We start from the raw sequence: 21,209 nt of genomic DNA, 5'->3' as shown, positions 1-21,209 counted from the left end.
TTCATTTATCTTACATTGAAAATAACTGTATATAAAATGGTAATTATCTTTTAAATTATGATTTTGATTATCTCAAGTGGAACTTAAGGTTAATAACAAATTACAGGTAACTTACATTTCCTACTTCAATCTTTATTGTCACATTATCAAATCAAGTATCAAAGTTTGTGACATAAATCTCTACTACCCCCATGCCCCATTAAGCCACCAGATTGAATCTGAGTCTTTTTTGGCTTAGAGTGTTCCTAGGTCTAGAATAGAGCTGTCTCAAGTGGTCATGTGTATAGCATATCTCAATTAATGACTGTTATTGTCTCCTTTGGTGCTGAAGTCTCCCTGGAATCTTAAGTGTTGAGATAGCAGAACTTCCTTGAGATCATTCAATCTGCTTAGTACTGAAACAATTATTCAAGAGATACTCCCTTGCTCAAGCTGCCCGGACTAAGGGAAGGTACTCCCTAGTACCCACTGCTGACAGTTTTAGTCATCTACCCCAAAAATTAAAGAGATGTATACAATAAAGATTTAACAAAAGCTCAACACAAGAAAATGTTATTAATATGTAATAGTAGTCATAATATTATAACCTGTTAGCACAGTGGTGGAGACAGTTCAACAATTAAAGAGTGCAACCCAAATTTAGTTTCCAGAACTCATGTCTTGTGGCTCACAATCACCTGTAACTCCAATTCTAGGAGATTTGACACCTCTGGACTACATGGTGACCGATAGACACATGTTCATATAACACAAAAAATAAAAATACAATGAAAATAAAAAGAAAGAACGCTTAACAGCACTGAATTTGTGGCCCCATGTTCCAAGGAGAGATGTACTTCTTTGATAAGTACAGTATTGTGCCTTCTGCAGACCAAAAGGCTTCAGTCCTTTAAAACATGATCTTTGTCCTGGTGTCTTCTGGTTTTTATTCCTGGAGCTTGATAAGAGATGGAATTGGGTTTTCTGTCAGATTGCAGTGAAAGTTGCTCTCCCACTAAATCCCTGAACTCAATCAGTTCCTGACTTGACAGTGGAGTTATTCCTCCAAACAGGAATGTGGTCAACACTAATATCAGGGTATCAATTGCATTCTCTCCCAGTTGTACCTTTTTTTTATGGTTTTATTTTTTTTATTGAGAAAAGGAGAAAAACAAAAACAAAAAACAAGTTTCCACCTCCTCCCAGCCTCCCATTTGCCTCCCCCTCCTCCCACCCTTCTCCCCCTCCTCCCACCCTTCTCCCCTTCCTCCCACCCTTCTCCCCCTCCCCCCACTCCTCTCCCCCTCCCTCTCCAGTCCACAGAGCAGTCCAGGTTCCCTGCTCTGTGGTAAGTCCTAGGTCCTCCCCACTCCGTCCATATCTAGGAAGGTGAACATCCAAACTGGCTAGGCTCCCACAAAGCCAGCACATTAAGTAGGATCAAAACCCCTTGCCATTGTCCTTGGCGTCTCATCAGCCCTCATTGTTCGCCATGTTCAGAGAGTCCGGTTTTATCCCATGATTTTTCGGTCACAGTCCAGCTGGCCTTGGTGAGCTCCCAGTAGATCAGATCCACTGTCTCAGTGGGTGGGTGCACCCCTCGTGGTCCTGACTTCTTTGCTCATGTTCTCCCTCCTTCTGCTCCTCATTGGGACCTTGGGAGCTCAGTCCAGTGCTCCAGTGTGGGTCTCTGTCTCTATCTCCATCCATCACCAGATGAAGGTTCTATGATGATATGCAAGATATTCGTCAGTATTGCTCTAGGATAGGGTCAATTCATGTTCCCTATCCTCAGCTGCCCAAGGAACTAACTGGGAACCTCATCTTGGGCACCTGGGAGCCCCTCTAGGGTCAAGTCTCTTGCCCACCCTAACCAGTTGTACCTTTTAATTGTACTCTTTTTAAACCTAATTTAGCTCTCTAACAATTATACTCTTACCTAAAACTAAGTTTGCTTTTGACTGCAGGTTGAATTGCCTCAACCAGGAAGCTGAATTCAATCTAGAAAATACTTTTCACAGTTTCCTATATATTTTTTCCAGTTATATACTGTTTTAAGGTTATTATCATTTTTTATTAGTTCCCAGGGTTGGTCTTACATTCTTTCTGTGCTATATTCTTTCTTGGTCACTTGGATCTTAATTGTAGAATTTTATGAAGTGTACTTTTTATTCTTTAAAGCATTTTAAATTATATTTTGGAGACCATACTGTAACTATATCTTTTCTCTCCTTTCTTCATTTCTATTTCCCTCTTCAACTGTAGCCAGCACTACAGTTTTCTTTCAGATTGAAGTCTTTGTTTTCTTTATTTATTCTAACAACACAGACACACACTTCTAAATATGTAAATACAATCTTATCAGCTCATTTACTACTTGCTATGATTTGGATGCATGTGTATTCCCAGCTGACCATCTTTTAGTGGATAACCAATGGGTAAGATTGTTTTTCTGTTCTCAGCATTCCTTAGCTTTTTTGGGGGGTGAACACTTTAGGTGCTTCCCCCCTTCTATAGCATGTCTATTGGTGTTGTTCTTGTTCAGGGCCTGTTTGTCAGCCATTTTGCTAAGACTTAATGAGTGTAGAATCTCTTAAATTAAAAAGTAAAAATGCAAGATATTCTTCAGAGGTTGAATTTCTACAGAGAATTTCCTGTTCCTCTGCTTTGATGGTCATTATGTCCTCTCTCTATTATTATTCCCAAGTGCTAGTTGCAGGAGCTATATTATTGATGTGTCTGCTGGAAATGAGTTCCCCAATACTAGTTTTGGTCAGTTGTTTTCTGTAATGGTTTCTAACCTTGCAAAGAGAAATGTCTTAATAAAAGTTAAAAACTATACTTCTCTATGATTATAACAATTTAGAGAATAATTAGAGATTGTGCTGTTTGAGTAAAGTATTGGTTTTATGTTTTCCCCCAATATCCTAGTCTTACAAACCTTGGTTAGTTGTCTCGATTTCCAGTACCAGAAATAATTTCAATCATGTTCAGTGGTCCATCAGGGAGCTATTGATTATTACCCATGAAGATGTGCCCCTACTGTAGCCTTAGGATTATTATGTCATGCTTTTTGTGGTTCATAAGGTAGTACTATAATTTTTTTTTCTCTCCTAAGGAAGTTTCCGTGACTTTTTGTGTTCTGGTACTTTGAGAACTAATTCTCTGCAAGAAGGTTTTCAGGTCAGTTCTAGCTCAGATCCTCTTTGTCCTGTGTCTGAATCACATGGTGTCTTCAGCAATAAGGATTTACCTTCTACATTTTTGGAGGAAGAAACCAAGGGCTAAATCATAACCTACAGTTTTGTAAGAGTTTGTTGGACAACTCTGACCAACAATTCAAAATATTGTTTCTAATAGCTGATGTTGGCTATTTATTTTATTAGATAGTCTATGGTGCTTGGGGTAGCCTTAAATTATTTTTAATTTCTTCTAGCTTTCACATTTTTTATTTCATTGTCATCTGTTTCATGAGGAATCTTTGAAGGCATTAATTTCAGTTTCTGACTGTATCAAATAAATTATTTTTATTATTTGCATTTTTGTATATATGTATCTTCCTAGTAAGCATATATGTACATGTACTGGCATATGTGAGTGTAGATACATATGAATGTGTGTGTGTGTGTGTGTGTGTGTGTGTGTGTGTGTGTGTATGTATGTGTGTATTTGGTGACTAGAAGTTGATGTCAGGTGTCTTTTTAATTGCTTTCCTTATTATATATTGATGAAAGATCTTTCACTTGAAACCTGAGTTTACCTATTTGGATAATCTAGCTAGACATCATGGTTTAGGGATCCCTAGGATTATAGATTGGCTCACTCAGCATTTACATAAATACTGGTGATTAATTCACAGAGACTACCAAGGGGTTGCTCCAATACCCCATCCCATCCATTAGATCCTGTAAGCTACAAGCCACACTCTGACCCCAAAACCTCAGTGAAACTCTAAAAAGTGACTGCAAATTCACAGGACCAAGAGTTGAGTGACTACCCACCGAGTGGGACACCTCACTCTCTAGACCCTCCATATCAAGGCAAAAGACAAGGTCCCTCCCCCACCTTCTTCAGCTTCTCTAGTGAGCCAGCAGGCAAGTTTCCTGCAGGTAGACTGCTCCAACACACCATCCCATCGATCGGACCCTACAAGTTACAAATCCCACTCCACCTCCAAATGCTCCTATTTCCCACAACCTCAGTGGCATTCTAAAACACAAGTTGCAACTACACAGAAAGGACCAAGAGAAGAACTCTGAAGCTCAGGCTGTGAATACACAGAGTGGATCAAGAGAGCGAACCAAAAGAGCAGGCCAAAAGAGACATCAGTGGCTCCTTGAGACACATAGAGCTACAGTACATAACAGACAAAGAACAGTTTTCAAAGACACAGACAACCACTGGAAGTGATGGACCAGGAGGCAAAGATATGGCTGGAACCAATTGGAGGCAGAGATGTATCGGCACCAATACAACCTAAAAGCAGCATGGTAACGCCAGAACCCAGTGGTCAAATAACAGTAAGACTTGATCATTCTAACCCAGAAGAAGCAGAAGAAAATGATTCTAAATATAAATTTAAATAAAGAGAATGATGGAGATCTTGAAAAGGAAATGAAAAAATTCCTTAAATAAATGGAGGAAAAGACAAACAAAAAATTGGGAGAATGGGATAAATCTCTCAAAGAAACACAAGGACACCAAGAAAAAACTAAGACAGAACAGTTCACCCCCTGTTACCAGGCAAGACTTTAAGTGGAGGGAGTGGGAAATCAACCCCGCCACTGAACTTTTACCTATAGTCTGTCCTACCAATGAAAAATGTTTGTTTAAATATGACCTAGTGTGACCAACCAATGGATGGTCTAGCCCAAAACCCATGTCAGGTTTTATAAGCTCTCCCGTGGCACTGACTGAATTACCAGGACCTACAGCCTAGATGACCCAGAGTTTAGGATAGAACCAAACACAGTTGGATAAAAAAAAATAGTTAATGTAATAACAGAGATTTCATCTAGCAACTGTTAGAAACAGGTGCAGATCCACAGCCAAACATTAGGCAGAGCTTGGGAAATCTTGAAGAAGAGGGGGAACAAAGATTGTAAGAGCCAGAGGTGTCAAGATCATCACAAGAAAACCAACAGAATCAACTAACCTGGGCTCATAGATACACAAAGTGACTGAAATAACCATGGAGCCTGCATGAGACTGAGCTAGGCATTCTATATATATTTTACATTTATGTAGGTTGATCCTCTTGTGGGTCTCCTAATAATGAGAGCAGGGGCTGTATCTCTAGACCCTGTTCCCCAAACTGAGTGACCTTGCCCAGACTTGAGATGTGTTTATTCTTAACTGTGACTTGATAAGCCATGTTTCTGTTAATATCCTTAGGAAACCTGTCCCTTCCTGAAAGAAATGAAGAAGGAGTGGACTAGGGTTTGGGAACAGAGGAGAATTGAAAGGAGGGACTGGGAGGATAGGACGGAAGGAATACTGGCTAGGATATAAAATAAATAAAAAGTATATAGTAAGTAAGTAAACACTACAGGCAAATAAGAATGCTGAATGTTAGATAGTCTTCCCAGAGAAGAGCACATCAATTCATTATCCAACAACAAATGTCCACCCCCGAAAACATGAATACAAGTAACATACAGACTAGCAGATAACATTTAGGAAAATATAATGTGTGTGTTTGTGTGTGTGTGTGTGTGTGTATTATGTATGTATATATAATGTAGGTAACAACAATTAACCAAAAAGAACTGTGAAAGGCTTTGTAGGGAATAGGGCAAATAATGTAATTATAGTAGAAATCTAAAAAATAAAATGCTATGGGAACTCCTTCAGCCAATTGCCTTCGAAATGCTGGACCATTTTGGGCATGGTCTTATGTACTGTAAAGGCGTAAACGAATGCAGAGAGATTATAAAAATATATATATAGCTTTAGTGGAGAAACAGACTTACAGAACCACCATCCCTGCGGAGACCAGGAAAGCAGAAGCAGTGGCTGGGAGCATGCTAGCCAAATTTATAGGCAAACATTAGCCCTAGGCAAACATGCCCCCTTAGGGGCAGGACTTATCCTTACATCTCCCCTTTTTTTCTAAATAAGACAGAACTAAACCAAATACAACTATATACAATAATAACAAATAATAAATATAACAAACAATATTGAGAACAAAAGTTTTGCAAAACATTCTACCTCAAGGAGTCTAAATAATATAGAGAGTAACTACAATTATATAATCTTCAACTCCGTCAAAGATCTGAGAAGGGAATAAATATTACTTAACAAACGAGTTATTTCCAAAATGTGCAACAATTGACAGAGACAACTGACTGCCTGGGCAATCACCCAAAGTCTCGTTTGCAATGTTGAGTCAACCAACTTTGGCTAAGGCCTAACATAACTGACACACCATTATTAAAGGCAAGGAACTTTTCAAAACTATCTTACCCTGTCTTGGCAGGATATGACAGTCCTGTTTTATCCATTGATGCACGCTCTGTATCTCTATCAGTGGTTGAGGTAAGGGCATTTCTTTGCCCAAAGGCCAGTTCTGCCAAATAGAAAGGCTCCAGGTGGAGTGTCTTTGGTGCTCAACATTCTCTCGGGAATAGAGTGGTGTTGCCAGGAGCAATTGTGTCTCACTATCACGAAACTCTGAGTTAGATTAAAGGCCATTTTCAACAGCTCTTTGAAGAGATTGAAGATTATCTGTCTATACTGAGTATAATCTCTATATATCTAGAGAACCTGATTAGTCTAATTATAAATGACAAACTTACATGACTATTTATCTATATAATTCTCAATATCTATCTAACTTAAAGATAAGACAATAAACAACTGTGTAACAAATGAGGATAATGGCCTCCAAATATAAACAATGTACAAATATACATTGCAATATGGTAAATATATATATCAATACACAAACATTATATATGTATCTTAATAAGAGGTAGAAATGTACACTGCAATATGGTAAATATATACAATATATATATCAATACAATATATGTCAATACATAAAAATGTTTTAAACAGAGGTAGAAACATGCATGCATACAATAGTCAATATAATTTAACTTTGTATCAATATACAAGAATCGATACCAATATATTTGTCTAAAAGCAGTAACTCACAATTACAAATCTATTATCCCATCATTCCCTCTTTTTTTTTCAAAATGATCCCTGAGCTTATAAAATTCGTCCCCCAACCTCCCAACCCCTAAATGATGTCCCTAAACTCAGGGGCAAACTTTACTGGGAGAGGGGACGTCGTCCTCTAGAATTACTTCCAGCTGTCATGGGGGCGACGTTTTTTCTGGGGGATTCTGTGAAAGTAAAATGATGGTTAAATTTCAAGATCAATGTCTTTTAAAATTGCAAATAGTATCTGAGTCTTTTGTGGAGGTCTGGCCAGAATGTTGTACAAGATGCACCATTTCAGCTAACCAAGTTGGGATCGTCTTGTGCAGCTGGTACCCCAAACAGGTCTTGTAGTAGCGCTATCAGTATCATGACATCATATCAACCAGGTAGAGTTGTTGTTGTGGGGCCCCATCTTCTTCCTGGAAACTTCAAATGTCACTTCAGGAAAAACTCATTGTTCATTGTGAAAAACTTAAACATTAATCATATAGACATATATAGACATACATATATATATATATATATTCAATGAAAGGCATGATACATATATTCAATGAAAAGTATGATAGATATGAAGAACAGAAAAGATGTTTTCTAAACTCATATTTCTTTCTGTCCCATATCATGGCTCTTGACATAAGACAGTTTTTCTCTTACTAACAGGCTTGGAATTGGAGAGGGACTGAGCCAGAGTCCAACTTCAAAACCAGCTCTACATATTTATAAAGAAATGTTTAATAATATATATATATATAATTAATACTTACAAAATGTGTCCATCCATCAGTAATTAAATATTCAGGGTCCCTTAATTTCTTTGAAGATGAGTATTTTCCTGTGGAGATAAGAAAGAACCCTGCCTCCAACCTATCTGTATATCTTACCAGCAGTATGCTTGCCATCCTTGTGAAAGAATTGTTATTTATCTTTTCCAAGTGGCTTCTCTTCTTCAAACCGAACCTTTATTAATTTTGACAGTATCCACAATTTTTCCTCACCTGTGGAGATAAGAGCAAAACCCCTTCCCCAACGCAGCACATCTCCTGGTTTCCATTATGAGGTCAGCACATCGTTGAAATAAACTGATTGATTTACTTCAGTAGACTTTTCCATTATCCAATGTCTTTCTGCAGCAGTTGTTCCCTTTTCATTAGCGTTGAGAAAATTCAAGGTTAACAAAGCATTATGTAACCTATTTCTGGGGGTGTTTTCCACCCCTTTCTGTTTGTTCAACATATCCTTTATAGTTCGATTTGATCTTTCTATAACTGCTTGACCTGTAGGATTGTATGGTATACCTGTAATATCCTTGATATTGTAATAATCAAAAAACCGTTTCATTTTCCTAGAGACATAAGCAGGACCATTATCCATCTTTATTTGTGTAGGTATACCCATGATAGCCATGAATTCTAATAAATGAGTGATTACTGAATCAGCTTTTTCTGAACTTAAAGCAGTTGCCCACTGAAAGCCTGAATAAGTGTCAATGGTGTGATGAACATATTTTAATTTGCCAAATTCTGCAAAGTGGAACACATCCATCTGCCAGATTTCATTCCTTTGGGTGCCCTTTGGATTAACCCCTGCAGGCAGTGGCGTTTGGTTATAGAAAGAGCAAGTAGGGCATTTCTTTACACTCTCCTTAGCTTGTTGTCATGTAATTGAAAACTCTTTCTTCAAAGCTTTGCTATTAACATGATTTTTTTTATGAAATTCAGAGGCTTGTAGCACACTACCAATCAATAATGGAACAATTTCTGCAAAACCTTGTGCTAGAGGACCTGGCAGACCCGTATGGGAACGAATGTGTGTTATGTACATAGGGCAAAGCCTGTTCCTGATCAAATCTTGAACCTGGAGAAACAATGAGGTTAGTTCCGTATCATCAGGTATAAATTCAGCAGTTTCAATATGTAAAATAACTCTTTCTGTGAATTGTGAATCAGTAACTATATTAATAGGCTCTTTAAAATCCCTTAGCACCATAAGAATGGCATATAATTCTGTCTTCTAGATCTTCTAGACAGAATTATAAGGACGTTGTTCCACCTTACCCAAGTCTTATTTGCAACCTGCCTTCCCTGATTTATTGGCATCAGTATAGAATGTACGGGCTCCAGTTATTGGAGCATCACGGACGATTTGAGGAAGGATCCAAGAAGTTCTCTTTATGAAGTTAAGCCTCTTGCCTTTTGGATAGTTGTTATCAATGTCTCCCAAAATATTAGCACACGCTCTTTGCCATGGTTCATCATCTTCCCATAAATTCTTTAGTTCATCAGCAGTGAAAGGCACTATAATTTTTGCTGGGTCTATGCCTGCTAGTTGACGAAGTCTCAGCTTGCCTTTTGTAATTAACTCAGAGACTTTTTCCACATAAGTTTTTAGTTTCTTACTTGGTTTATGTGGTAAAAAGATCCATTCCAAGATAATATCATCTCTCTGCATTAAAATTTCTGTAGGAGAAATTTTTGATGGTAATATGACGAGAATACAATAGAGCTGGATTCACCCTGTCCACATGTGCCTGTTGTAATTTTTCCTCAATCATTGTCAGTTCCTTTTCTGCTTCAGCTGTTAATTCTCTGGGACTGTTTAAATCTTTATCACCATCCAAGGTTTTGTTCAAATGAATTATTAGATCAGGTGTTATTCCAATAGCTGGTCGTAGACTGGAAATGTCTCCTAACTGTCTTTGAAAGTCATTAAGAGTCCGTAGGCGATCTCTCCTAATTTGTGCTTTTTGTGTCTTAATTTTTTGCAAACCTATTTTATAACCTAAATAATTAACAGAATCTCCCTTCTGAATCTTTTCAGGAGAGATTTGCAATCCCCATTTAGGTAAAAGTATGTTTATTTCTTCAAACAGTCTGTTCAAGGTATCCATGTTTGAATCGGATAACAAAATGTCATCCATGTAATGGTATACTATAGATTTGGGGAATTTCTTGAGTATTATTTGCAATGGTTGGTTCAAAAATATTGGCACAGGGAGGGGCTATTTAACATACCCTGGGGGAGGACGGCCCAGTGGTACCTCCTCGAAGGTTGAGAATTGTTATAAGTAGGCACTGTGAAGGCAAATTTTTCTCTATCTTCTTTTTGCAAAGGTATAGTGAAAAAACAATCCTTTAAATCAATAACTATGAGAGACCATCCTTTTGGTAATAAAGAGGGCAAAGGAATTCCAGATTGCAGAGGGCCCATAGGTTGAATAACCTTGTTGATGGCCCTGAGATCTGTCACCATTCTCCATTTACCTGATTTTTTCTTAACCACAAACACAGGAGAATTTCAAGGGCTGGTAGATTCTTCTATATGTCCAGCATCTAATTGCTCTTGTACCAGCTGTTCTAAAGCCTGTAACTTTTCCTCAGCTAAAGGCCATTGCTTTGACCATATTGGTTTCTCAGTCAACCATTTTAGAGGCAAGGCTGTTGGTATCTCTGAAGAGACATCAATTGCTTGTTCTTGTACAGCCCGAATGGCCGGTTTTCTCCGTTTGTAATATCTTTTAATATTATTCTCAGAAATATAGGCTCTAGAAGTAGCAGGAATGTTAATTTCGGTATTCCATTGTTGTAATAGGTCACGACCCCATAAATTCATTGCGATATTGGCTACATATGGCCTTAATTTTTCTATTTGTCCCTCTGGCCCTATACATTCAACCCATCTCGTGCTCTGCCTTACTCAAGAGAGGGTTCCAATTCCCAGGAGCTGAACATTTACATTCTGAAGAGGCCAATACGGATGCCAAGATTCTGGGGTAATGATACTTACATCAGCACCTGTGTCCAGCAGGCCAGTAATAAAAATGCCATTTACACACACTCTTCAGTTTAGGTCTTTGATCACTTATAGAAGTTTGTCAAAACAGACACAACTTATCTTTCTGATCATTATTGCTTGTAACAGTAGGCACGGGGTTTCCTAATTGTCCTGATGAGGCACGTTCTCTACAGAAACTGGAAATGACTGAACCATGTTTGCCATGGAGGCCTGTGAGGCCCCCCTCTCACGTTTCCTGTCTGTATCAGGTTGCCTTGTCTATCTCTTGTAGACCTGCATTCATTCGTCCAATGTCTACCTTTTCCACATCTTCTACATAAACCTGAAGGCTGAGTCCTCCTATTTCTGTTATTTCTAGAAGATGCATTATTATTATTATTATTATTTCTGAAAGATGCATTATTATTATTGTTATTATTATTATTATTATTATTATTATTATTATTATTATTATTATTATTATTATTATTTCTGAAAATCCATTGTCTACAATTCCTTTTCATATGACCCATTTTGCCACAATTAAAACATTTGGTATTCTGGTGTCTCCTTTTACCATTGGAAATTGCTTCTTCTACCCATGCTTCAGTGCCATAATCAAATGTATCAACATTGAGTGTATGCAAGACCCATTCTTCCAAGGGCGCTGATCCGAGATTTAAAGGCCCAAAAATTATTTTGCATTCCACATTTACATTTTCATAAGCCAAAGACTCAATCATTATACGTCTTGCTTCTGGGTCAGATATCCCTATTTGTACAGCCTTAGTTAATCTTTGTAAAAAGTCACTAAAGGGTTCTCTCTGACCCTGTTTAACTTTGACAAATGATTCCATTCTCTGTCCTGGGTCTTGTACCCTGTCCCAAGCCCTTAAGGCTGCTGTAGTACACATGGAGAGTGTGTTTTCATCCAAATTAGCTTGTTCCTGAGGGTCAGAAAAGAGCCCTTTACCTAGAATTTTATCTAGGGAAATGTCAATTCCCTTCGCTTTTTCCTGCTGTTTTAAAAGTCTAGCCTCTTGCCTGAATAAGCATTTCCATTTCAATTGCGGTCCACTCTCAAGTACTGCAGAGCTCAGCTGGAGCCAGTCCGAGGGGGTTGCTCTGCTTGACGTGGCCCAAGACCTTAGCATCTCTTTAACAAAAGAGGCTTGCATCCTAAAAGTCATGACAGCCTGTTTAATTTCCTTGAGGTCATTCATACAGACAGGCTCCCATGTATCCTCTTTGATGACCCTAGGGTTTCTGGAACCAATCACCTTCTCTGTTGTTATTACTGGAAAGGCAGGTAGAGCTGTAGGTAGAGCTTTGTGGAAATTGTCCCAGGGAGATTTACCCACAGATGTAGTTAAAATTTGCCTTTCTTCCCTTTGCTCTTCATCAGAATTTAGAAATCCTCAATCTTTTCAATTCTATTCACCATTTCCTTCTGCAATGTCTGAATCTCCTGTCCAGAATTATGTTCCAAAGCCTTCATTGAGGATTCTAAAGTATGAAGTTTGTCCATTAGAGATAACATCTCATCTTTGGACATATTTTTTATGGCATAAACCGTGCCTTCTTGTATTGACAATCTTTCCGCCAATCTGTCATAAGCTTTAGACAAAATCCGATTGTCACATTCAGCAGTTTTGATTCTCTCAGTTAATGTTTCATTTCCTACAGAAAGGGACTGAATCTTACGATCCAAATCAGCTGTTCCCTCTTCCATAGTAATGAATTTCTCCTTAATATCAGCCACTAATGTTTCAGTTCCTACAGAAAGGGACTGAAGCTTACAATCCAAATCAGCTGTTCTCTCTTCCATAGTAATGAATTTCTCCTTAATATCAGCCATTAATGTTTCAGTTCCTACAGAAAGGGACTGAAGCTTACGATCCAAATCAGCTGTTCCCTCTTCCACAGTAATGAATTTGTCCTTAACATCAGCCTGGAGAACTTCAAAATTATTCTTGAGAAGATTGTTGTCATTCTCAATTGTTTTTAAGCGTTCAATCTCTGCCTTAAGAATCCTGGATTCATCTCGTAAAGACTTTATCATATTTCTATTATCAAACCATTTAGTGCCAATGAAAACTACAAATCCCAGAAGTATCCATAGATGTGGGGTGATAGACACCTCTTGTAAAATCTCCCACATGGTACAATTTAAAAAACTGTTAAATTCTTGAATAGTAACGTGTTCAGACATTTTATTTATAAAAGAAAATTTTTTTCACCTGCAATGATCAGTTCCTGCCAGTGGTGGTCTCTGTGTTTTTGGAGCCTGTCCTAGAACTAGCTCTTGTAGACCAGGCTGGCCTCGATCTCAAAGAGATCCACCTGCCTCTGCCTCCCAAGTGCTGGGATCAAAGGTGTGGGCCAACGCCGCACGACCAAGTCACTTTGTATCAGACCAAATCTGCCACTGTGGCGGCTTTTATTGCAAAATCGCAGGTACTTGAGCTTCTGCTAATTCAGGCAGTGGGGTCCCGCTGCAAACTTAGCCAAGGCAGGCAGAATGGGCCTGTGTGGCCGAGTGTGTCTCGGACTTGGCACTGGGGCCTGAGTCACGAACTAAAAAGCAGCACCCAGGAGCGTGTTATGTTAGCTAGCGGGCTACGCGCTTGAGTCGGGGGCAAAATAGCCCGACGTTGGACACCAAAATGTAAAGGCGTAAACGAATGCAGACAGATTGTAAAAAAAATATATATATTGCTTTAATGGAGAAATAGACTTACAGAACCACCGTTCCCCGGGAGACCAGGAAAGCAGAAGCAGCGGCTGGGAGCACCCTAGCCAAATTTATAGGCAAACATTAGCCCGAGGCGAACACGCCCCCTTAGGGGCGGGATTAATCCCTATAATGTACTATACATTCAGATAAAAAGCACACTTGCCTTTAATCCCAGCACGCAGGAGGCAGAAGCAGGCGAATCTCTGGGAGTTTGAGGCCAGCCTGGTCTACAAGAGCTAGTTCTGGGACAGGCACCAAAGCTACAGAGAAACCCTGTCTCGAAAAACCAAAATATAAAAAATAAAAAAATAAAAAGCACACTTGGGCCTCTTGTCTGTTTGATAACATTACAGTTCCTGGTCCAGAGGACTAAAGATCACTACTCTATTTGTGAGTTTATCCCCAGATAAACAAACCACTGTTACACTCCATTTTGGGCTACTGTGGAACTCGTTGGTATGCCAAAAAATTGATGCCCATGTGTCTGTAGTCCACGCTAATACTGGGCCATGAGTAGATTGTAGTAGGAGGCCATTTGTTTGTTTCCCAGCCACCTAGACTCCCAAAATAATCACAAAACTGTATTAATTAAATACTGCTTGCCCTATTAGCTCTAATTACTTATTGGCTAACTCATACATCTTATTTTAACTCATTTCCATTAATCTGTGCATCACCATGAGGTCGTAACTTATCAGCAAAATTTCAATGTGTCTACCTCTGGCTATGGCTCCATGAGTTCTTTCTGACTCCACCCTTCTTTCTTTCAGAATTCAGTATAGTTTTTTTGCCCTGCCTACCTCTATTCTACCCAATCAGGCCAAGCCAGTTTCCTTATTAATCAATGATATTCACAGCATAGAGAGAAGAATCTCGCATCACCTCCCATTTTCTGTTTAAATAAAAAGGAAAGTTTTAACTTTAACATAGAAAAGTTACATACAACAAAAGAGGTATCAATCAATAATTACAGTTATAATATTTATATCTACTTTATCTTTTGTCATATCTAAGGAAACTTATAACTATATATTCTTCAACTCCAAGAAAGACACCAGAAAGCTATGATATTACCTAAGTAAACAGGAAGTGCATTGTAAGCAACTTCCAAAACTCTAGAATTGACAGAGACACCTCACTGCCTGTACAGTCACCCAAAATTCTGCACCATTGGATCATCTATCTTCATCCTACAGGCCCATAGTATCCAGCAGGCTTTTTGATAAAGCAGGAAATTTAAAAGACAGTTCTGCCTATAATGGCAGTTTGTCAATAACTTTCTTCTATGCCCTGCAGAATGTCTGGCAGACTCTTTCAAGTAGCAGGAACCCTAAAGGACCATCTCAACTTTAGGCAAGTTCAGCTGTCAACTGATTTAGTGTTGGTCACAGATTTTTGCCATCACTTCTGTGGTTTCTCTGACTTTTTCCAGGTCTGCTCAGGAGCAGGAACTTCTCCAGTTTGTATTCTGAGTTCAGATCTGCATATTCCTGGCCCGAGCTTTGGACAGTAACCTCATGGCTCATGATGGCCTATAAACTCTGTGTTCCTTGATATTCTGCCCAACTCAAACCTTCCCTGTATTGAAACGTGCTGCTCTTAAGTAATTAACTAAATTTGTAAATTTGTTAGTAAATATGTCTCAAGTAATTCAGGTACTGATTTATGACCTTCCTGACTGCCACAACTGTGACTCCTGGTCATCAATCAATGTTATTACATTTACAACAATTTTCTGAAAATTATAATGGAGGTAAGATAAATTGTTTAATAAATAAATTTGAAAATTGTAAATCAACCCCAAGATAGTTGTAAACAATATCACCATCCAAAAATTTAACAACCTTTTTGTTTATACTATGAATGGATTTCTGTAAGAGATATATGAACTACCTTGTACATATATTATTGTAAACATTGTGGTCATTAGCTTTATTCTTCATATTATATCCTTAAAGAAATGGTTTGATAACAGAGTCAAAAATGAGATATTTTATCAAGGATACAGTCTTTAGTGGAAATGATTCATAGTATTGAAAATCATAACCTTAATTTAACAGACACAATTCAATCCATGTAAATTGGTTATGGAACCTTACAAAAGGGTACTGAAAGATTATATGAAAGGATTTATACTCTGAAAATTGACAATCAAAATCTGTTAGAAAGCAATGATAACCTAGTATATAAAACATTCCTACATGAAGACAATCTACATGCCATCCAAATGATATCTAAAAATGAAAAGATATCATTTTTGGAAAAACTTAAAACCTTGAAATCAAATGTGCACAATGAGAATCACAAATTAATTCATTTGATTAAATCATTAGCAATATGCACAGGTCACAAATTTCAGCCTTTACAAAGATTGAATCAATCAATTAAGGACTTGTCAGAACTGATAAGCAAGGAAAGAAAGCACAGAAAAAGTATTTAGCATTGCCAGTGCCTTTCAAATTCAGAAATGACTTACCACAGTTTTAGCTACTTATCCCGCTATTAACTCTGAAAAGCCAGCAAATACTAAGTACCGAATGGATATAAAGAATGTAAATGGAAACCTATAGGTATGAAAGAGCTAAAGATAATTAAGCAAGTAGTAGTATCTTATGGCATGCATTCACCATTTGATAGGAAGATTGTAACAACATGAACTTCAAGCAATAGGGTTACTCTTCATGATTTTTTCAATTAACTCAGTTGTGCTAAAAGATGGGCTGCAGTTACAGTGGGACTGTTACTAGAGAGAGGAGGCTAAAGCCTTAGAAAAGCAAGAGAGGGACAAAGAATCTGAGGCTACACAAAATAAATTTCTTGGTGAGGAGTGTTATGCTGATTCACAGAGTCAAGCTATTTACAAAGAACATGTCATCTCCCTATGTCCTTCAGCAGGCTTAAATGCTTGGGACAATATTCAAGAATTAGAAAGAATTATTGAATTCTATACTCAGCCATACAAGGCCAAGAGAACCATTTAGTAACTGTTTACAAAGATTAACAAAAACAATACAAATAGGAATAACAGGTTGAGAAGCAAGATAACTAATTATTTGAAGGTCAGTTCAGCACCAGTGCCTGAATGGATCATGCACACAGTAAGTGCTGAGGCATTTTCCTTTAATTATGAGGCATGGGGTAGGAGAAGCAATTTCCAAAGGTATGAAGGAACATCAAAATATCAAATGTTTTAATTGTGGTTGAGTAGGATATCAGAGAAGGAATTGTAGACAATGAATTCCTAGAAATAATGTTTCTTCTCAGAATGACAAAAATGGAAGCTCTTAACTTTCTTGATTATGTAGAAGATACAGCAAGGCTAACACTTTTCCAATGAAGGTTGATCAACAAAAGACAAACAAGGTAAGCTATTCTTATAACTGGAAAACTCCTTGAAAGCCTTTCTCAGGCACGCAGGCCCAATGTGGTTAAGTCATCCCCAGTCACTGTGGAAGACATATCCACCCAGGAAAATTAAAAAATATTACTGATGGAAGATTTATTGTTTATTGTAGAATAATTAAACATTATTCATATAGACAGATATTCAATGGAAATTATGATAGAGACAAAATAGGTATGTAGAGAATAAAATTTTTTTCTAAATTCTTTCTCTTTCTATTCTATAACAGATGGCTTCTGATATGAGACAGAAACTCTATTTTTTTTTTTGGTTTTTCAAGACAGAGTTTCTCTGTGGCTTTGGAGCCTGTCCTGGAACTAGCTCTGTAGACCAGGCTGGTCTCGAACTCACAGAGATCCACCGGCCTCTGCCTCCTGAGTGCTGGGATTAAAGGCAAGCGCCACCATCAGCCCGGCTTCTATTTTTTTTAAAAAAAAACATTCTTAGATTCAGAGAATGATAGCCATATATATATATATATGAAATATATATAAATATATATAAAATTTCAGGTAATGAAATTTTATCCTGTAGATGACCTGTCCTCATAAGTCAGCTTTCTCCATACTTGGTAATCCTAGTAGGTTGGCTATGTTTTCTTCTTTAGGTATCTAAATGTAAATGGTCTCTTAACTTTTTGGAAATGAGTATTTTCCTGCAAAGACAATAATAGAAATTTGCCCCAAATTTATAAGGTTTTTTTTTTTACCAGCTCTATGGTTGTCACCACTCATGAGGTTTCTGTTTTTCAAACCAAACTTTTATTAATTTTGATGGTATTCCTGGCTTCTCTTGTCAAAAAAAGAGTGAAACCCCTTCTCCAACATAGCACATCTACTGGTTTTTATTGAGAGGTCAACACATCTTTAAAATTCTCTGGCTGATTCAATTCAGAAGTTTTTTATCTTCCAATGTTTCTTTGATGCTTTTGTTTCTATCTCATTACCATTAAGAAAATTCAAAGTTAATAAAGCATTATGCAATTGATTTCTGGGAGTATTTTCCATCCATTTCTGTTTGTTTAACATATCTTTTGTAGTTCTGTTTGATCTTTCTATAACTACCTGACCTGTAGGATTGTGTGGTATACCTATAATGTACTTTATATTATAAGAAAAAATTATTTCCATTTTCTTAGAGACATATTCTGGACCATTATCTGTCTTTATTTGTGCAGGTATATCCATGATGGCCAAAACATCTAATAAATGCATAAATACTGAATCAGCCTTCCCTGAGCTCAAAGCAGTTGCCCATTCAAAACCTGAATAGATGTCAATGGTGTGGTGTACATATTTTAATTTTCAAATTCTGTAGCTTGGAACCCATACATCTGCCAGATTTTATTCCTTTGAGTACCCTTTGGGTTAGTCCCTGAAGGTAGCTGTGTTTGCTTATCTAAAGAGTGTAGTAATAGGGAGCGGCGGCGGGGCTGCATCCCCAACACCCCAGCTGCCTGCCCGGCTAGCTTTACCTGAAATAATTACACAGACACTGTATTCTTTTAATCACTGCTTGGCCCTTATCTCTAGCCCTTACTGGCTAATTCTGATATCCCAATCAACCCATGTCTAACAATCTGTGAGCAACGGTCTTACCGGGAAGATTCTAGCCTAAGTCCATCCTGGGTCGGAGCTGGGGCATGGCGTCTCTCTGAGGAGTCTGCTCCGAAGAGGAGAGCTGTGGAGTCTGACCTCACTTCCTCTTCCTCCCAGCGTTCTGTTCTGTTTACTCCACCCACCTAAGGGTGGGCCTATCAAATGGGCCTAGCAGTTTCTTTATTGCTTAGCCAATGAAATCAACAGATTGATATATGACACTCCCACATCAAAAGAGCAAGTAGGACATCTCTCTATAATCAATATCCTTAGGTTTTGCCATGTAATTGAAAACTCATTCTTTAAACTTTTGCTATTGAAATTATGTTTCTTTATGAAATTCCAATGCCTTTACCACATTTCGCATCAATAATCTATAAATATCTGTATTATTTTGTGGTAGAGGACCTGGAAGACCATTATGGGATTGGATGTGTGTTATGTATACGGAGCAAAGCCTATTTGTGCTTATATCTTGAACATGAATGAATAATGAAGTCAATTCTCTATGATCTGGTATAAATTTGTGAGTTGCAATATATAAAACAACTCTTTTGCATATTAAAAATTAGTAACCATATTAAGAGGTTTTATAAAATGACTTAGTACGAAGAGAATAGCATACAACACTCCATTTTGAACAGAATTATAAGGGCTTTATTCCACCTTACTTAAATCTTTTGATTTAGAACCTGCCTTTGCTTTTTATTTGCATCGTTTTGGAAATATGGTCTCCAGTTATTGGTGTATCACATAAAATGTGTGAAGGATCAAAGTAGTTCTTTATATAAGGTTAATTCTATTTCTTTTGGGATAATTGTTATTAATCTCTCCTAAAAATTAGCACAGCTCTTTGCCAAGGTCCATTGCCTTCCCATAAATTTTTAATTTCATCAGTAGTAGAAAGCACTATAATCTCTGCTGGGTCTATTCCTACTAATTGACGAAGTAAAAATTTTCCTTTTATAATTAATTCAAAGATCTTTTCACATAAGTTTTAATTTTCTTACTCATTTAATGTGGTAAAAAGACTAATCAAAGATAATGTCTTCCCTCTTCATTAAAATTCCTGTAGGGTAAATTCTGGAAGCCTGTATGACTAGAATATGTTCCACATATTTGTTTTATATGTAATGTATTTCACCCATCACGTGATATATATATATATATATATATAATATCAATTATAAAAACATTGACACAGGAATTTGCTCTTCATGTTGATCAAATTTAAGAACTGTCTATCTCAATTTACTTGAAATGTATAACCTTCTTTCTTCAATTTCCAGAGTGAAGAAAGCTTACAGTTTATTAACAACATTGGGTATACAAATTTGTCTTTGTACCAACGATTTAAGAATTCCTTTCTCCAAATTTTTACCATAAAATGGTGTATCCTTTTTGATACATAAAAGAGAAGGTATACATATCTGACAAAAATCTGAGGATTTTCATAGTCACATATTATGTTCCCTTTTTATTCAAGTTTTCTCCTCCCTGCACTTGAGATTAAACCATGATGTTGTATTAGTAATTTTATTTTACTACTTTTATACCATTTCATGCACATCTATTTATCTCCTCCCCACTTCAGTACATTAGGGTTCTATCTAATCCATAGCTGTTAGGAATGCACCAGTGTAAATGTTCCTGTGCTTGTCATTCACACAGATAAATTATATTTTGGTAAATAGTTAATAGTGAACTTGCTGTGTAAAATGGCTTATTATATGTTTAATATTATTAGTCTTTTTATGATGACCTAGATTGACAGGCCTGTCAGATACCAAGTTGAAAAATGCCCACAGGGCAGTCTTATGACTAACAAGTATGTGGTGGAGAAGTGGGAGAGAACAAAAATGGAGAATGGTTTCTATGCTATGGTAAGAAGAGATCTGCAGCACCAAGCATGGTGAGGAATGGCCTGGTGTTGGTGGCCTGTTTGCTTCCCAGGACCAGGGTGATGTCTAGTACTGAGCTGCTGCCTAAGACCAGGACTGGTGATCCTACTGCAGCTGGAGTCTTTGTTGATGTACATGAACCATGTTGCCACCAAGGCCACAGGAATACCCAAATTCTTGGATGCCACCTGTGGTCACTTTGTTGTACAACAGCCTTGACACCACTGGTGGATGTTGATTTTAGTGGATTGTGCTGCCCCCAGGGGACATGATTTCATCTGACCTCAGCAGATGGCAGGGACCATGTCTGTGTCCACAGCCCTGCTGCAATTAGAGTCTTTTCTGACATTTGTGGCTGCTGTTATCAACACAGGCACAAAAAAGCATGCAGGTGCCAGGGCTCTGGGCTGCCACCTGGTTCCATGCGGCTCGCCAAGGGTGACCATGCCAATCTGAGTGGCCTGCACAGCTATCTGGGGTCATGATGGCATCTAAGCCCAGGATGATACCAGGAGCCATATCAGGTTTTATGGTCTTACCGTATCTGAGGCTTGTTTTGATGCCCATGTCTCAGGGTAACACTGAAGGCCACATGGATTCTAGGGGTGAAGGCCACAACCTGTGGCACTATGTATCTGAGGGAT

This window comes from Microtus pennsylvanicus, chromosome 2 (genome assembly GCF_037038515.1).
Source record: "Microtus pennsylvanicus isolate mMicPen1 chromosome 2, mMicPen1.hap1, whole genome shotgun sequence".
Classification (NCBI taxonomy): domain Eukaryota; kingdom Metazoa; phylum Chordata; class Mammalia; order Rodentia; family Cricetidae; genus Microtus; species Microtus pennsylvanicus.
The sequence above is the reverse complement of the archived record's forward strand: the minus strand, read 5'-3'. Positions refer to the sequence as shown.